The following is a 17,787-nucleotide window of genomic DNA, read 5'->3' as shown; positions in this document are numbered from 1 at the left end:
TAGTATAGAGGCACCTATTTGAAAGTATTGTCCTGGGGCTTAAAAGAAATAATATGTGCATGTGAAAAGTCTAGCCCCTGGTGTATAGTACATGCTTGGTAACTGTAGTCATGGTGTTATTTTATTGTTAGTAGGACTCTGAGATTCGCCCATTAAGACTACAACTGCCTAATGGTTAAAAACCTTATCTTGCTTTAATTTTGTCTTTTAATTTTGTCTTAACATCTTTGGATCTTAAGGTTTTTGGTTTTTTTTTGTGGGAAACTACATATCAGCAAGTCTGCCAAGGCCATTTTATGAGTCTTATACTATTGCCATTTTAAGGAAACCGTTAAGTTTCGATTTCTCAGTGAGCAAACAATTGCACAATGCCAAAGGCCACAATTGGCTCCCCTTCAACACCATACTATCCAGCACCTCATGATTGGTCCACAAAGCAACCAATCATAACCCACCCTCTACAATCCTTCATTTAACCAATCACCGCCCACCAACATGTATATAACCACCATCCCTGGCCCACAATAAATGGACAACCCTGAAGAGTTGTAACACTGTCGTCTCTGTATTGTAACACTGTGCTGTTCATCCCATCTCTCACTCCTTCCCTCAGGAAACCTGTTCGACTGTCCTGTGGGTCAGGACAGTTTTTGTTTTCTTTGACCTTCAGAGCTGTCATCTTGGATGAGAAGCTGAAGCAGGTCTTTTACTCTTTATTAACATTCCATCCATCTTTCAAGTTCCACTTCAAATTCCTTTTGGGGAAATTAGGCAACACTTCATGGAGGAGCTAGTATCCATCTCCTCCTTTCAGCTCCCACAGGTCTTTACAATTTCATTATGGCATTTATCATCTTCTATGCTATGCTGGGGCTGTGTGCCATCTGTCTCTTTCACCATACAGTAACTTTCCTGAGGGGAGGAAGAATAGACCACTTATCTCAGAATCCCCATAGTACCTAACACAGTGCTTGGCATACAATAGATGCTCAGTAAATATTTGTTAGATTGGTATGATCAAACTTTTTTAGAAGACTGCTTTATAAGGGGCTGGCAGGTGGAACAGTAGTTGGGATGCTGGACTCCCACATGACTGACCATGGTTTGAGTCCCTGACCTGGCAGCTTGCTTTCCCACTTTCCCTTTCCCTCTTTCTCCCTCTCTGTCTTTCCCTGGTCAAATTAAAAAATAAATAAATAAATGTAAGTAAATTAAAATAAATAATCCTTTTTTTAAAAGACTGCTTTATAATCATCCACCTTCCCATGTGTTCATGGGAAGGATAATTTGGGGGATTACCATGAACAAGTCCAAGTTTTATAAACTGAAGACAGAGTGATTATTGTTCTTGGCTCTTTGATCCTACCCCTCATAGAGATGGAGGTGAAATATGGAATAACGAAATGCTGGCAGACTGTGGTTACTAGCATTTATAGGTCCCTGCTCTGAAAATAGTTTTCTCTTTTCTTGTAAGTGTTTGAGAATCTTGGTTTCTTTAGGTATAAGATAGAAATTTTGGGAACCAGCAGTTAGCGTAATGGCTATGTCGCTGGACTCCCACGTAGTTGACCACAGTTCGCGTCCCGGACCTGGTGGCTTAAAACTCACGCTGGGCGTGTGTGCGTGTGTACCCAAGATCCCGAGAGGAAAATGGAGGAGAAGGGATTGCGGCATGACCATCCCCTCTGGGGGGTGATTTCTTGCTTTCTGTCTCTAGGTCTCTCTGTGTCTGGTGAGTGCACGCGCCCTATAGTGAAAACCTCTCCAAAAAAAAAAAAAAAAAAAAAGTTAAATAGATCAGAGCTTTTTAGTTTTTCCCACTGCTGTTATATTTTTAAGACCTATAACAGTGTCTGGTTTATAGTAGCTGCCCAATAAATACCTGTTGAAGAAATGAATAAAAAATACATTTATTTAGGTATAATCTATAAGTATTATGATATAGTGCTTAAAAATAATTATAATCCTGGTCTTCCAAAATTCTCCATTTCAGAGACACTCTAAGGCAAGATGCACACTGAGGAGACAGTATGGAAGATAAGATCTGGTTTCTGTTCGACCTTCTTATATTAATATATTGTGGCATGGGCTCCATATAAGAAGCTTCTTTCAGGTTAGGTCTACCTTTAATAATACAATTAATTTGGTTATATGTATATATTTATTGTATAAAAGTGTCATGATGTAGCACCAATAAATGTCAGTATCCCCCCAAGTCATTTGTGCTAACCCCAAATTTTCCAGCCCTCTTAATGTCAGCGATTCCGACTGCCCCTAAGGAACAGTGCACAACTCCTCATTGAGGAGCACTCATTTGTTAAGATGACTGGTTTAATCTATGAATAGAAATCATTGCATATCCTCTTACTCTCACTACAGTCATTTATATTTTAGATATGAAATAGCCTTAGGATCAATTCTGGTCCTTCCTTTATAATGACAAGCCAGGTGAAAATTGCAGCCTGGTGGAAAAGTCTGTCCTTTCTTCAATGTGAGAACAGAAACTCCACCAGAATTTGGTTCTGCATCCCACTTCCATCTCCTGGAGAGATAACCCAAATTAGGGAGCTCACGGAGAAACTTCAGGGGAGCTGATGTAATGTTGCTATGATTATCAGTTTTATATGGACTTTAAAATCTAAACAACTTGTGTTGTTGATTGATGCAACGCTACTGGCCATTTGGAAGCCCAAATTTTTCAGATGTTGAAGATCATTTTTTCCCACCTATTTCAGGTTTTAGTTCCTAGCTAAATTGACTTCACATCACATCTATGCCTCCCAGTGAGACCTGAGATATTAGGAGTTAATGCTCCTTCCTTAGTCCTAATGTTTCTTCCACATGGAAGGAGAGTTGCTAGCGTAACACTCCAGGTCAGTCCCATAGGGGAGGTCTGAGGTGAACTAGTTGTCTCAATGTGTGCTGGATACTTAATTTAATTCTGAATAATTGTGTTTAATTCAGTGTTAGGAAGCCCACTTACTACTCGCATAAGCCACACTTTTCCAACATCTGCCTTATCAGTAATTACAGTTATGTTTTGGTCTCTTTGTGTTGTACGCTTTTGTCTTATTTTCCAGTCGGCTCAGAATTTGGAAGGATAAGAGGGGTCCTGAAGTCCCACCACTAGACATAAGCCTTGGTTATTCAGGGATGGTATTTTTAAACACTGTAAGACTTCTTAAAATTCTTTTCTTTTTTCATGGTAGAGCCTGTGTGTTCACACATGAAAGTGATAGAGACAAGGAGACAGAGAGAGAGGTGTTTTTTTTTTTTTTTTGCTGTAGGGCACGTGTACTCATCAGAAAGACAGAGATAGAGAGACAGAAAGCGAGAAATCATGGGAGTCCAGCGACATAGCCATTGGGCTAACTGCTGGTCCCCCTAAGAGACAGAGAGAGAGATGAGCACTCTCCACAGGGTCCTCTTCCTCTGGTCCTCCAACCATCAGAGTTTGGGTACTTGTGCCCATCCCCAATTGTTTCATGCTGACCAGGCTGGTGGGTAAAGCCCTGACTGGCACAGGCTTCTCTTGAGCAGTGTGTGCACATGGGATAGAACCAAGCCATAAACACTTTCAGACTTACAAAGCCTTTAGGATAGTGCTGAAGAAATCTATGTGGCTTTGGCATTGTGTTGGTTTAGATACTGGTTTGGCTCCATGTTAGTGGCTGAACAAGGTTCAAGTATGAGCTGGGACGAGGCCATGCTCAATGATGGCTGCAGGGTCTTGGCTCCACTACCTTTTTGCCCCATCATCCTCCTTATTACCCTCATCTGTGTGCTCTCAAATGGCTTGCTACCGAGTTCACTGTCCTAGCAGGGTGAAGGAAGACGGGAAAGGGTGAGTTTTCCCCTTTTCTTTAGAGCAACAGCTTAGAGGTTCTCATATCACCTCCATTCTCATTCTATTGGACAGAACTTAGTTACATGGCCACACTATCTGCAATGGAGTCTTTTGGGCTTTTTCTGTGAGACCATGAGTTCAGAATAAAATAAAATTACTATGGAAGAAGGAGAATGGGTAGTGAGAAATATGTGGCTATTTCTGCCATAGAATCCCTGTTTTGGGACCAGCAGTTAACGTAATGGCTATGTCGCTAAACTCCCATGTAGCCAACCGTGGTTTGAGTCCCAGACCCCGTGGCTTAAACTCACGCCGGGCACCTGTGCATGCTTGCCCAAGATCCCGAGAGGAGAATGGAGGAGAAGGGATTGCGGCGTGGCCTGCGGGTGATTTCTTGCTTTCTGTCTCTATGTCTCTCTCCGTCTTTCTGGTGAGCGCACGCGCCCTATAGCAAAAACCTCTCCAAAAAAAAAAAAGAAGAAGAATCCCTGTCTTGAACTTCTGTTTCAAACTGAATTTGCAACCAATCTAGAGAGTCTCTGTCTCATTCTGCATCAAGGAAATGCCCTTGTTAATATACCAGAGGTATTCAGGAGACTTCTGGATCCTCCTTTGCCCACCTTTAAATGACTGTGTTCCTTAGAGATTTTAAATTACCTCTTCTTTACGTCCTTTCCACTTTTATGATCTGAACTGTTATGCGTGAGTTGATAACTTTCATTTGATCCTTTTTCTCCTCCTTCTCTTCCTTCCTTCCTTTCTCCCTTTCTTTTTTCTTATCTTCCTTCATTTTTTTCATTCTTCCTTTCTTCTTTTCTTCCTCATTTCCCTTCTCTCTTTCATGAGAAAGGAGGGAGGGAGGAGGAGAGAGACAGATTTTTGACAGGGTCTGACCATGCTGCAATTTGTCTTGTCCCAGCCTCCCAGTCACCTAGTACTACAGTTATACACCACCACACCTGATCTGTTCAGGTTAGGCTGGAAACCAAACCTGTTCCTCCTATGTGGCCCCAGCCTTGCATAGCAGCACCCTTCCTCTTGCACAACTGAGGCTGAGCCTTGACCTTGTTAAACCTCTTTCACTTACGTTACCTTATAGCTTAGATCAAGATTTTTCAACACGACAGGGACTAAGGTGAAGTGAGTGATGAGCCTCAGGACAAGATAAAGGAGTCATGTGGGATCATACAGTGGCCACCTCCATGACCATGGTCCTATACCCATCCTCATTAACTCTTACCTCAGACTACGGAAATAACCTCCTACCTCATTCTTATTTTTCAGTATTTTTTGATAACAAAACTTATCTGTATGCTGCTGACAGAGTCTTCTTACTAAAACTCAGATTTGCTCTTATTTATTCCAAATTGTGAAAGAAAAGAACACCCCACCCCCACCCCACCCCATCACTTTTGGCTATTAATGGTTCAAGAATCAAGTTCAAAGTTGTTGATGTGGCATACAAGGCTATTCTTCATATCCTCCCGCACCATAAAGTCATACTGTTCTGTCTCCTCTCAACAATGTTTATGCACTTTAGGTCATTGGCCATGGTTCTTGTTCTTCTTTGTTGGGAATACACTCTCCTTTTCCTCTATCTAGAAAACTCCTATGCATAAATCCTTTATGAGCTCTTTGAATGTCACTTCCTTTATGAAGCTTTCCCTGATTTTTCCTGGCAGAATTACTGTTTCCATAGGCCTTTGCGCATATCCTTATTATGGTACTTATGACATTATATTCTATTTATTTGCTTATAGATGCTTTCTCTGGGATACTTTGAGTTCTTAGAGGACTCACTATCTTTTCAACACTATACCTTCTTTTCTTAGCTGTGGGATATAGAGGTGATCTATAAGTGCTTGCTGATTAGATGGATAGATAAATGAATACTTCGTTGCTTAAGGAATCGTGGAATGAACTTCAAGAGGACTTGGTGGATGAATTTTTGCTTCCAAAAGTTCACCTACGCCCACATTATAGATGCCCTGAAATAAATATAACCTAGTAGAGAACCTTGATTTGAATTCAGGTACAATAGTTTCCTCTGCTCATGGGATTTAGTGACTTGCTTTTGTCTATGTTGAAATTGCTAATCTTATTCAGATGGTTAAGTCTTTCCTGAAACCTTGATGATTCCTAACAAGTAATGAAAATCGTTCTAAAGGGTTCACACTGAAGGAGAAAAATAAATTTTAAAACCTGCTTCCGATACACACACACACACACAAAATTAAAAGCAGACAATCTTGGTAAAAGTTTTAAAATACGGATTGTCGACCAGTCTGCTCTGTATTGAAGACTGGAGTATTTGTAGATAACTGAAAAGATGATTCATGGCACGAATTCTGTGAGACCATAGTCCCTGGAACTTCTACTTGACTACATGCACATGTGGTAAGTCACAGCAACCATTAATCTGTCTTCGCATCTCTTTCTCACCTAAAATGAATATTGTTCTTCTAGCAAAAAGAGGTGGGCTCAGCCAAGGGGCGACACATTAGATTATGTCTCCTGAAGAATCCATGGTATTATAGTGAAAAGACAGTAGTAACTCACCAGTATTTCCAAGAGAGATCATATGACTCCTCTATCCTTGCTATTCTGAGATCTTCAGTCATGGATGTAGTGTGACGAAATGTAATTGTGGTGGAGAGACTCAGGTTACTTGCATGCAGTGAAGTAGGGTCTTTTCTTCTAACTTGGGATATCTGTAATTTTTACACTGTCACAGAACAAAGAGGACTATGACTAATGTTATACAATTTGTGTAGCTGACGTCACATAATTTTCGGTTGATTCATTTAAAAGATATCTCCTCAGAGTCTGCAGGTAGTGGTTAAGGGCACTGGACTCCCACATGGCTGACCATAGTTCAAGTCCTAGACCTGGTGGCTTGTTTTCTCACTTTCTCTCTCTCTCTCACTCTGTCCTTCTCTGGCCAAATAAAATAAATTGACAAGTAAACAAAGTTAAATAATAATTCTTAAAAATAAAAAGATTTCTCCTCTACTCTAGAATTAATGAGGTGGGATACAATTTGCCAACCACAGTCCCCAGTGCTGTGTTTACATTCCCAAAGGACTATCTCCTCCATCCACCCATTTTACAGATGAAGAAGCTGAGACTGTCAACAGTTTAGTGACTTCTCCAAGGTCACATAGCTGGCATGTAGCAGAGCAAGAACCAAAGCACAACAGTTCTTACCAAGTAGTGAAAACTGTTCTGAAGGGCTCACACTAAAGGAAAAAAAAATTTTAATTTTTAATCGTAATTATTATTATTTTGTATACATTCAATCACTATATATCATTTAGCTTGTACAGAGAATTTATCCAACATGATATACACCTCAGACTTATCCCAGTTGAAAATACTATACACATCATCATCAAGAGGTAATAAAACATTTCTATGTCCCACAAATGTCTTACCTACTTTTTTCTCCCTAGTTACCTTCCCTGCACTCTCCCCCTCTCCCACTCTCCTTCCACACTGTCTCCAGTGTCCATAACTATTTTCAATGCTTTTATGCCCTCTAGTCTTTCATTCTTCCTTTTTTTTTTTGGAGAGGTTTTTGCTATAGGGCACGTGCGCTCGCCAGAAAGACAGAGAGAGACAGAGACAGAAAGTGAGAAATCACCCCTCAGGGGGGGATGGCCATGGCGCAATCCCTTCTCCTCCATTCTCCTCTCAGGATCTTGGGCACACATGCACATGTGCCCGGCGTGAGTTTAAGCCACCAGGTCCGGGACGCGAACCGCGGTCAACTACATGGGAGTCCAGCGACATAGCCATTATGTCAACTGCTGGTCCCCAGTCTTTCATTCTTTACCATAGAGTGTGTACACTTATTATATGTTAAGTAGGGATATACAATGTCTCTCTTTCATAGCCTGACTCACTTCACTCAGCAATAAATTGTCCATATTCATCCACTTTCTATCAAATGCCAGGATTTTGTTGTTTTTTATGGCTGAATAGTATTCCATGGAGTATGTATACCATACATTTTCAATCTATTCACCTGTTTGTGGACATTTGGGTTGGATGCATATTTTAGCAATTGTGAATAATGCCGCAATAAACGTAGATGTGCAAGTGTTTTTCCAACTAAACATTTTCCTGTCCTTTGGGTAGATACCCAGGAGTGGAATTGCTGAATCATATGGTAGATCTATTTTTGGATCTTTGTGGAATATCCATATTGTTCTCCACAATGGCTGGATCAATTTACATTCCCAACACCTGTGTAGGAGAGTTCCCCTTTTACCACATCCCCACCATCACTTACCACTTTTTCTTTTTTAATCTATGCCATTCTGATCAGAATTAGGTGGTATTTCATTGTGGTTTGTATCTGCATCTCTCTTATGATGAGGGATGTTGAACCTTTTTCCATATGAATTTTGGCTGTGTATGTCTTCCTTAGAGAGTCGTTTATTCAGCTCCTTTTCCCATCTTTTAATTGGGTTAATACTTTTTTTCCGGGTAAGCTGCTTGAGTTCCCTGTGTATTCTGGTTATCAGTCTCTTATCTGGAGCATAGTTTACAAAAATATTCTCCCTGCTTCCAATACAAAAGTCCTGGTCAGAAACACTTTTGTTTGGATGGTTAGGATTCAGTATGAAAAGTGATATGATACCCAATTTTCTTCTTTTTGTCAGGAGAAATCACAACATCTCCTTCCCTTTCATATCCCTGTTGCATAATACCTGTCTTGAATCATAGTCACTGACATAGTAGGCGATGGGAATGGAGCGAATCTGCTCATCGTATGCAGGCTGAGGGTTCTTTTCATGTCTTTTTCTCCAAGCATCAGCCCACTGGACTTTATTCTGTGGCTAGATCCCATTCTTGAATAGGGCCAGAAGCTGTTAATTTATCATCTGAAAAAGTAATATGGTCAAAAGCCTTAAAAAGTGTCTCAAAATCAGACAGTAATCACAGGAATGTGCTTCTGAATCCATCTCTCACCAATCATAATGAACTCCTTCCTCCCTCTCATTTTACATCAGGGACCACTCAAAACACAAAATCCCAAGGTGTCTGAAGTCAGGTTCTCCAGAAGCAGAACCTGAGATGCTGATTTTTGAGTAACAGATTTATCAAGGGACAGATAAAACCTATGGCAGAGAGAGGGATGCCACAGAGGGCAGTAACAGCAGAGGAGAGGTATGGGCTCAAGTCTTCCTCAACTTGAGCCCATGAGAAGCCCAGAAGGGGAATGGCTGTTCTGTTCTGAAAAAAGAGGCCTGAGATTCATACTCATGTGTCAGTCAGTCAGCCGTTGGCTATAGGCCCTCCCAGCAGGGATGGGGCAGAACCTCCCAGGCATCTCTGAGCTGTGCCATCCAGTAGGCCCCGGGCAGTCCTCTGGAGCAGGAGAGGATGCAGCTGACAGCTCTTAGCAGCCAATTATGTAGCAAGTGAGGGCATGGGTGCCCTAGTAAAAAGATCTGAGCAGGCCACCAAGAGCATATGTTAAGCATTGTTGTATTTCATTTTCCCAAGGGGGCGGGGAGAGAAAAAGAAAAGAAAAAGGGAAAAACTCAGCTTTGTTCACAGTAAAGCATAAATCACAATTCTGTTTATCCTGTGATGTCATAAAAGATATAAACATGACACTAAAAACAAAGAAAAATCATAAACACCTCTGATGGAGGTCTGTTAGAACCATGTCTCATTGGGAAAATACTCACATGCCTCACTGAACCAGGACATCTGGGTAAAAACTGAAGATTCCTGTGAAGTGCCCTCAATTCCTGGCTCCCCTGGCTTCTGGCTCTCTGAGATTCCTTTCTGCAACAACCCTAACATCCCTGCCTTTGGCCTGTAACCTGGGAAAGGGCAATGTGGGACTCAGGGACTGAGAGAAGCAAGTAATTATTTTGGAGCTACTGATTAATTGGGAGAAGCTGCTCAAAGCTGTCTTGCCTCAACAAAATCGCCTCCCAAGGTGGTTTTGGCTCTTTGTCAAGAAAGGAAATAAAGGACAACTTCTGTCATGGTGTCTTGCAAAGACAAAGAGAACCTAAGGCTGGACAACCACGCCATGTATAGAATGGTACTAGCTATATCATCTTTGTGGGCACATTTAATATTCAGATCTCTATTTAAAAGTAAAAAATGCAGAGATAAGGAATGTTCATTTGTGATAATGGATCCAAACAGTATCAATACATACTACTGTTCAGATTAAATATTTTTCCCACTTCCCCTGTTGTTTTAGATATACAGTGAAATAAAAAAAAAATCTGTCAAGTAGGGAATAATAATATTTACTCCACAGCTTTGTCATGGAGATTATAATGGATAATATTATTAATATGATTCTTAATAAATTAATAAAACTTTTGACTCACATTTCTCTAGTACAGCTATGTGCCAGAAATGTAGCTTTTTTCAAGAACAAATATTAAGCATTGTTGTATTTCAATGTCCCAACAAAGAAAAAAAAAGAAGAGAGGCTCTAACTGCCCATTCTGTAACACAAAACAAGACTATTGCTAAAAAATAAATTTTTCTCATGAGCTCCCATTCTTGCTAATGATGAGGGAGTTAGGGATGAAGAGGATCAACCATGCCAACTAAAGATTATGTGAAGACCTGCTCTGTGGCACTGTGCTACTCAAGAGAATCTTGATCCCATGTGGCAACTGCAATTCGGGGGCCCACCCCAATTGCTGTGAAATGTTCTGGGCACACACATGAGTGTCCAGGATTTGATGGGTAGAGAACTGGAGGAAGGGGATCAAAGGTGTGACTAGACCCTGTGGAGAAGGCTTTCTCACTCTTCCTCATACATGTGCATGTGTTCTATCATGAATCAAGAAAAAAGTTTAAGAAAAGCTCCATTTTAGTTTAAGGCTGTTATTCACCAGTCAGTATTCAGCCCATATGAGTAGAAACTGCCCACCAAGGTGTTTTCTCCTTTCAAGGGCCCTCTGTCATACAGCCTCTCATAGTTCACCTGTGACACTAGGGCCTGGATGTTAATGATTGTTTAAAAAAAAAAAAAGATGAGGACTTCTCCAATAATTAGACATCCTCAAAATTCCAAATAAAATTCAGTTATATTTTTCTTGTCTATTCAATTAATTTAAAAAAAAGTCCCTTTGAGAGTAGGAAAGCAAAAAGAAGGGCCTCATAATTTAGTTAGTGTGGCTTTTCATTGACCCAATTCTCTTAGATGTTGGATGAATTTCTCTGGCAAATTGAATAATTTTCACAAGTCAATTATATATATTCCCTCAGCCTGTTTGAGTGTAATGAAATAGCTTAATAGAATAAAACAATAACCCCCAAGATGATGATGTTGGCCATTATTAAGTATAACAATAGGAATTAATTATGACAGCAGAAGGGATAATTGATGACTCAGGAAATGGATTTGAAACTCTGTTGTGACTTCAGAGACATTTTAAGAGCTATGTGGCTTTCTGAATGCTTTTGATGAGGATTATTACTACCATGTTTCTTTCCTTAATTCCTTGCATTTGGTTAGTCCTTTAGAAAACACTGTCATGCGTGAAATCTTGTTTTTCATTTAACCAATACTACGTTTCAGGCCCTGCTCTAAGTACTTCACACATATTAATTCACTCAACCCTCCTCCCTCCACACCGCCGCCGCCACACACACACACACACACACACACACAAGACTTTCAGTGATTCAGTTGCTTTTACAAGTGAGGAAACTGAGACTCAGGGACAGTCGGGAACTTCCCTCGCTGAAAAATGATAGAGCTAGAATTCTGTCCAACCCACTTTCTAAGGCACTGATTTTAGCCATGACACAGTTGTACCTACCTCTCATTTTAGTTTTACAAATATCCTGGAAAGTGGGAATATTCAATTCCATTTCCTGATGATAAAACGTCCCTGAAACAGAAACTAAATTGTTTGACAAAATTGTGGAGCAAGCTAATAAAATAAGTAACCAACAGGGCCAGAATTCAAACCCTTGTCTCTTACCCTCAAATCAGAATACTTTTTGATGTGCCCTTATAAACAACGATTCTTTTACTAGAAGTGGTATATAGCATTTCTTTTTTTTTTCGGAGAGATTTTTGCTATAGGGCACGTGCACTCACCAGACAGACAGAGAGAACCAGAGAGGCAGAAAGTGAGAAATCACCCCCCAGGGGGTTGACCACACCTCAATCCCTCCTCCTCCATTCTCCTCTCCAGGATCTTGGGCACACACGCACATGCACCCGGTGTAAGTTTTAAGCCACCAGGTCTGGGATGCAAGCCGCAGTCGACTAGATGGGAGTCCAGCGACATAGCCATTACGCTAACTGCTGGTCCCTGGTATATGGTATTTCCAGAAGTTTTTGCACTGAGGTGAAAATAAAAAATATCACATTTCCTTTTAGGGAAAACAACAACAATAACAACAACAAGAAACTGGGCACAAATTTTGAGGGCCAGTAGAAACTTGCAGTTCTTTTAAACTAGAGACACTTAATTCAGGATAGAATGCTTGAATGACAGGGACTCACGTTATGTCCTACTAATTTTTAATTTTTTGTGTGTGCATAAGAAGTTGCCAGGAAACTTGTAATCAATGAGGGTTCTCAGACTCAAACTAGGAATCTCATTCAGTAGCTCTGAGATGTGGGAATCTGAAATTTTAACACATACACCCAGGTGAGGAATGTTTATGCTGTAAGCAGGAGAATGCAGGCCCGGAGGAGTGCTGCTCCGCCAAGATTTATGGAGATGCTAGAAAATGATGAGTCTTAGGTCGACATGGCACTAAGGGAGGGTACTTTGGTTTATTCATAAGTAGCATTTTATTTATAAAATTCAAGGATTAATTCATTCTCATAAGAGTCACAAATTCACTAATGCAATTTACTCTTACATGAATGAAAAGTTTCTTATAAATGGAGCAAAGAGGCATTGAATTTTAAGGAACAAAACTTCACCAAGATTTTGCAACTTAATGAATATAAGAAGCAGCACTTATACTCTCCCAGAATTGGGTTTGATTAATTATATCAGCACTAATACATGACAACAAATATAACAACTATGTGTAGAATTACTTTAAAGAAACAGAAGAGCTATCTAGAGACCTAGAGAGCCGACTATAGCGAAATCAATGGCATTGGCTGAGAATGTATGAACAGAAGAAAGGTGTCTACATGAAGAATGAAAAATGGGAATTAGAGAGCTAGAAAGGCTGGGAGTGGCAAGAATTGCCTGGAGAACAGGGAGTCCTGTCTGCTTCATTTAAGGGTATTCTGTTGACCTGAGCTCATGGCTCCATTCTCTAATTCTTCCTCCACCCAGTCCTTAGCGATCAGTCCAGGAAAACCGTATTTGAAGGATACAACCTTTGGGCCCTCAGGCCAAAGTTCTTTAGAGAGGGTGGGCACGGGACTTAGAAACTGGCTTAAAGGTTCTCATTAGTCTCTTCTAGTTGTTTTGTATATACAGTCAAGAGCTTGTGGAGCCAAAGTGCAGAAAGGCACCTTAACAAGAATGCTGACGCTGTAGCCTAGTGGTTAAGAGAACTAGATTCCACACAGCTGATTGCAGTTCAAATGTTGGCTCCTATGACTTGAAAAATACACTCGGCATGTGTGTGTGTACAAACCAAAACCTGACAGGAAGGAGAAATGGAGGAGAAGGGATTATGATGTGGCTATGCCACATTGGGGGGAAGGGTGCTTTATCCTTTTCATTCTTTGTCTCTGTTTCTCTCTCTTGCAAGTGTACATGCCTTCTGACAACTTTAAAAAGAGCGATAGAGAGAGCGAATGCACAGAGAATATGAGATCCATCTTCTGCAATTAGGGGCACTTAAGACACCGGTTTCTGTTTAGCTAAAGAGTTGTGTGTGGAAGCAGAATTAAGGAGTGTGGCTTGGAAAAGTGACAGCCTTCCCCGAATTCTTGAGAGAAGAGGATGCATGAGTGTTTCCCAGACCAGATGTGGGCCATGTACAAGTGAGATCAAGCAAATGGTTGTCTTACGTCCAGTCCAGAAGGATTGCCTTGCGATGTGAAGGGAATGAAGCAGGAAATAGACTGCTAGATTAGTATTCCAGAGCTGCTATAAACAAAGTACTACAAGCTAGGTGGCTTAAAAACAACAGAAATTAGGGGTCAGTAGGTGGCATGATGGTTAAGGCACTGGACTCCCACTTGGCCAACCATGATTGGAGTGTTGGACCTGGTGGCTTGTTTTCTCATTTTCTCTCTCTCTCTGGTGAGTGCATATTCCCTATAGTAAATTTTAAAATAATAAAAATTAAAATTAAATTAAAAAAACTTCTAAAAATATTCAGAAATTAATCATCTCACAGTTTGGGAAGCTAGAAGTCTGAAATCAAGGTGTTGGCAGAATCAGAGTCTTTTTTTTTTTTTTTTTTTTATTGGAGAGGTTTTTTTCGGTACAGGACGCGTGCACTCGCCAGACAGACAGAGAGACATAGAGACAGAAAGCGAGAAATCACCCCCCAGGGGAGATGGTCACGCCGCAATCCCTTCTCTATTCTCCTCTCGGGATCTTGGGCATGCACGCACGCACGCACTCGCGCCCGGCGTGAGTTTTAAGCCACCAGGTCCGGGACGCGAACCGCGATCGACTACGTGGGAGTCCAGCGACATAGCCATTATGCTAACTGCTGGTTCCCAGTCAGAGTCTTTTCAAAGCCTCTAGGGAAGAATCCTTCTTTGCTTCTTTCAGCTTTTGGGAGCTGCAGGCAGTGTAACTCTAGTCTGCCTCCATATTCACATATTTGTCTTTCCTGCATGTCTCTGTGTCCAAATTTCCCTCTTAGGAGGACCTCAGTTATATTGGGTTAGGGCCGAACCTGCTCCTGTATGACATCATTTTAACTCACCAAATTACATCTGTAGTGATCCTATTTCCAAATCAGGTCGCATCCAGTGGTTCTTGGGTTTAGGACTTTCATTTATCCATTTATTTATTTTGTGGGAGACAATTCAATCCATAAACAGATACGTAGGCACTGCAAGAGGTCTCTGTGGCAGCAGGAAGAATAGAGTCACATGAGTAGCTATCACTTGTTAAGGGAACTGAATGAAGATAAAATATGAAGTGGGGAGGGTCTTCAAAAAATTCATGGGTGTTAGTGTGTGCATTCTCAAGATCCTAAGAGGAGAATGGAGAAGGGATTGCAGTGTGGCCATCCCCCCTGGGGGGTGATTTCTTGCTTTCTGTCTCTCTGTCTCTCTCTGTCTTTCCGGTGAGCGCACACACCCTATAGCAAAAACCTCTCTAAAAAAATAATAATAATAATTCACGGAAAGGACATATTATGAAAAAACTACGCATAGCTTTCAAAATTTCTGCACTAAAATAAACATGTACTTTTTTTTTTTTTTTTAAGTTTATTTCGTGAGTGAGAGAAAGAGAGAAAACTCCTAGCAAGGTCTCACACCATGATCTATCCCCACCCTTCAGCTAGCCCCAGATAATTGGCAAGCAAATGCCTGGTTCACTCAAGGAGGTCTACAGACTTGAACCAGGAATCGTGCCATGTGAGAGTGCCCCACAGAGCATATCACACTACCACTGTACCACCATCCGGCCCCTAAACTCATACTTTAATTCTATTTTTCCACAAACTCTTGGAAATTCTCTTCCTTTTTCCTCCCCCACTGCCCATCGCGACAGGTGCTATTGCCCTGGCCTCCAAAAAGAGAGAATGACTTTGCTGGAAAACGGACTACAGAACCAGTCCAGGAAGAATATGACAGCTTCCCTTACATCTTCTTTCTCTTCCTGCTCCAACTATGAAGAATCAAAGTTGCTAATCAGAGGAGCAGCAACTCCAGGAAACAGAAAAACTGAGCAAAACTGCTTTTGCCTGCGGTCTTAAAGCAAGTGGGCGAGGCCAATACATGCTGGCCTTTACTACTGGCCTCTGAATAACTTAATTACTTAATAACTTAAATACTTAATTACTAAGCCACATCTTTATACTTGAACTGACTGTAGGACTTCAATTTACTAGAAGTAAAATAGAAGTAAAGTAAAAGAAGAGAAGTAAAATAAAAAAGAAGTAAACTAAAATACTACTATTGGAATGGCCAGAGATGTTTGGTCTCACTGAGTTTTCCTCCAGGGACAAGGAAAGAACCAGTCCCATGAAATACTCACTTAAAGGAAATGAAAGTAAAAGTTCTTGATGCTGACAACTCAGGGGTCACACTCCTTCATGCAGTAGCCCCACGTGAATCTCATTTAAATTATTAACATTACATTCTGACCTGTATTTCAGTCTCCTGTGAACTTGGCTAATGTTCATCTGTTTACTGATCTATATGTAATACATTGGCCACAATCTGTTTTTGTTTTGTTTTGTTTAATTTTGGTCTGCAAAATGAAGGAGCGGTTCTGATAAATAGTGATTCATATAAGGTAGCAAACTGTATTTCCATGAATTATCAATAGATCTTGACTCTGGCTTTACACCTTCAAATCCCACCACGGAGCAGGTAAATAATTATCCATTCAATCATTCCTCAAATATTTACTAAGCCCTTGCTTTTTCCTGTGCACCATTTCAGGCTTCTGAGATATGAGAAGACAAAATAGACATTGTCTCTGTTCTCATAGATGAAATATTCTAGTGGAGGAAGAAACTGACAAAAAATATAGCTAGCTAGGTAATACAGAAGGTGGTAATATATGAGTAATACATGGGGTCTTCAAAGAGTTAATAAAAGATACATATGATGAAAAATGCATGAAGTTCATTTCTTTTTAATTGCCAGAGGGTGCAGAGATAGAGGGAGAAAGCCCCCCACCCCCATGGGGTGTGGTTATATCACAATCTCTTCTCCTCCCTTTCTCCATCCTGTCAGGACTTTGGGCATCTACACACATGCTCCCAGCTCAGTTTTCTTTCTTTCTTTTTATCTTATATATTTATTTGGAGAGGTTTTTGCTATAGGGTGCATGCGCTCGCCAGACAGACAGAGAGAGACAGAGAGACAGAAAGTGAGAAATCCCCCCCCCACACACTGCAATCCCTTCTCCTCCATTCTCCTCTCAGGATCTTAGGCATGCATGCACATGTGCCTGGCGTGAGTCCAAGTCACTGGGTCCAGGCCTCGAACTGTGGTTGACTACATGGGAGTCCAGCAACATAGCCATTATACCAACTGCTGGTCCCCTCCAGCTCATTTTTCAAGTCACAGAAGTTGAGATTCAGACTATGGTCAGCCATGTGGGATCAGGTTTCCTTAACCACTAGTTTATGAGGCTGGCTTCCAATATTTTTATTGCACCAAAACAGACTTGTACTTTAATTTCATTTTCCCACGACCCTTTTGACGTATGATAAAACAAAAGAATTTTGGACTCAAGTGAAGCAGATTAGAAGACGATTCCTTGTGAAAAGAAGCTAAAAATGCCTCAAGAAGGAAAAACAAAAAGCAAATGTAATATTTTCCATATATAGTTACATGCTCTCATGGCCTTACTGTTATACTTAGAAAGAAATGATTGATTCTTAACCTCTTCTTAGATTTTTGAAATCCAACGAGACATAAAGATTAAGATGAATTTTAATTTCCATATGTTGTTAATATCTTATTCTTTCCTCAGCTTTCCATTCTCATTCTGGTTTTGAAAGTAAAACATGTTAATTAGAGAGAACTTGAAAAGCACAGAAAAGTTTAAAGAAAATAAAAATTGGGACTGGCAGGTGGCATGATGGTTAAGGGTACTGGACTCCCGCGTGGCTGACTGCGGTTCAAATCCCGGACCTAGCAGCATGCTTTCTTACTTTCCCCCTCTCTCTTTCTCAGTCTGTCCCTTTCTGGTCAAATTAAAATAAATAAATTAATTAAATTAAATAAATTATTTTTTTAAAAAGAAAAATCATCTCTAAGCTCATACCCTATTTTAGTTCTTGATTTGTTGTTTTTTTCAAATTCATACTCTCAA

General features: G+C 40.6%; 1 long non-coding RNA gene across 1 annotated transcript; it reads right to left on the bottom strand.

Annotated features, from left to right (window-relative positions):
- Positions 1-685: 685 nt before the first annotated feature.
- On the bottom strand, positions 686-8,173 carry LOC102499130 (uncharacterized). The gene is made up of 3 exons (XR_336575.1): positions 8,142-8,173; positions 6,407-6,572; positions 686-912 (listed from the first exon to the last, which is right to left on the bottom strand). It is a non-coding gene; the product is annotated as an uncharacterized LOC102499130 (long non-coding RNA).
- Between the last annotated feature and the right edge of the window lie 9,614 nt (positions 8,174-17,787).

Source organism: Tupaia chinensis, unplaced genomic scaffold, assembly GCF_000334495.1.
Source record: "Tupaia chinensis unplaced genomic scaffold, TupChi_1.0 Scaffold139943_1, whole genome shotgun sequence".
NCBI classification, from domain to species: domain Eukaryota; kingdom Metazoa; phylum Chordata; class Mammalia; order Scandentia; family Tupaiidae; genus Tupaia; species Tupaia belangeri.
This window is presented reverse-complemented; position numbering and strand designations above follow the sequence as displayed.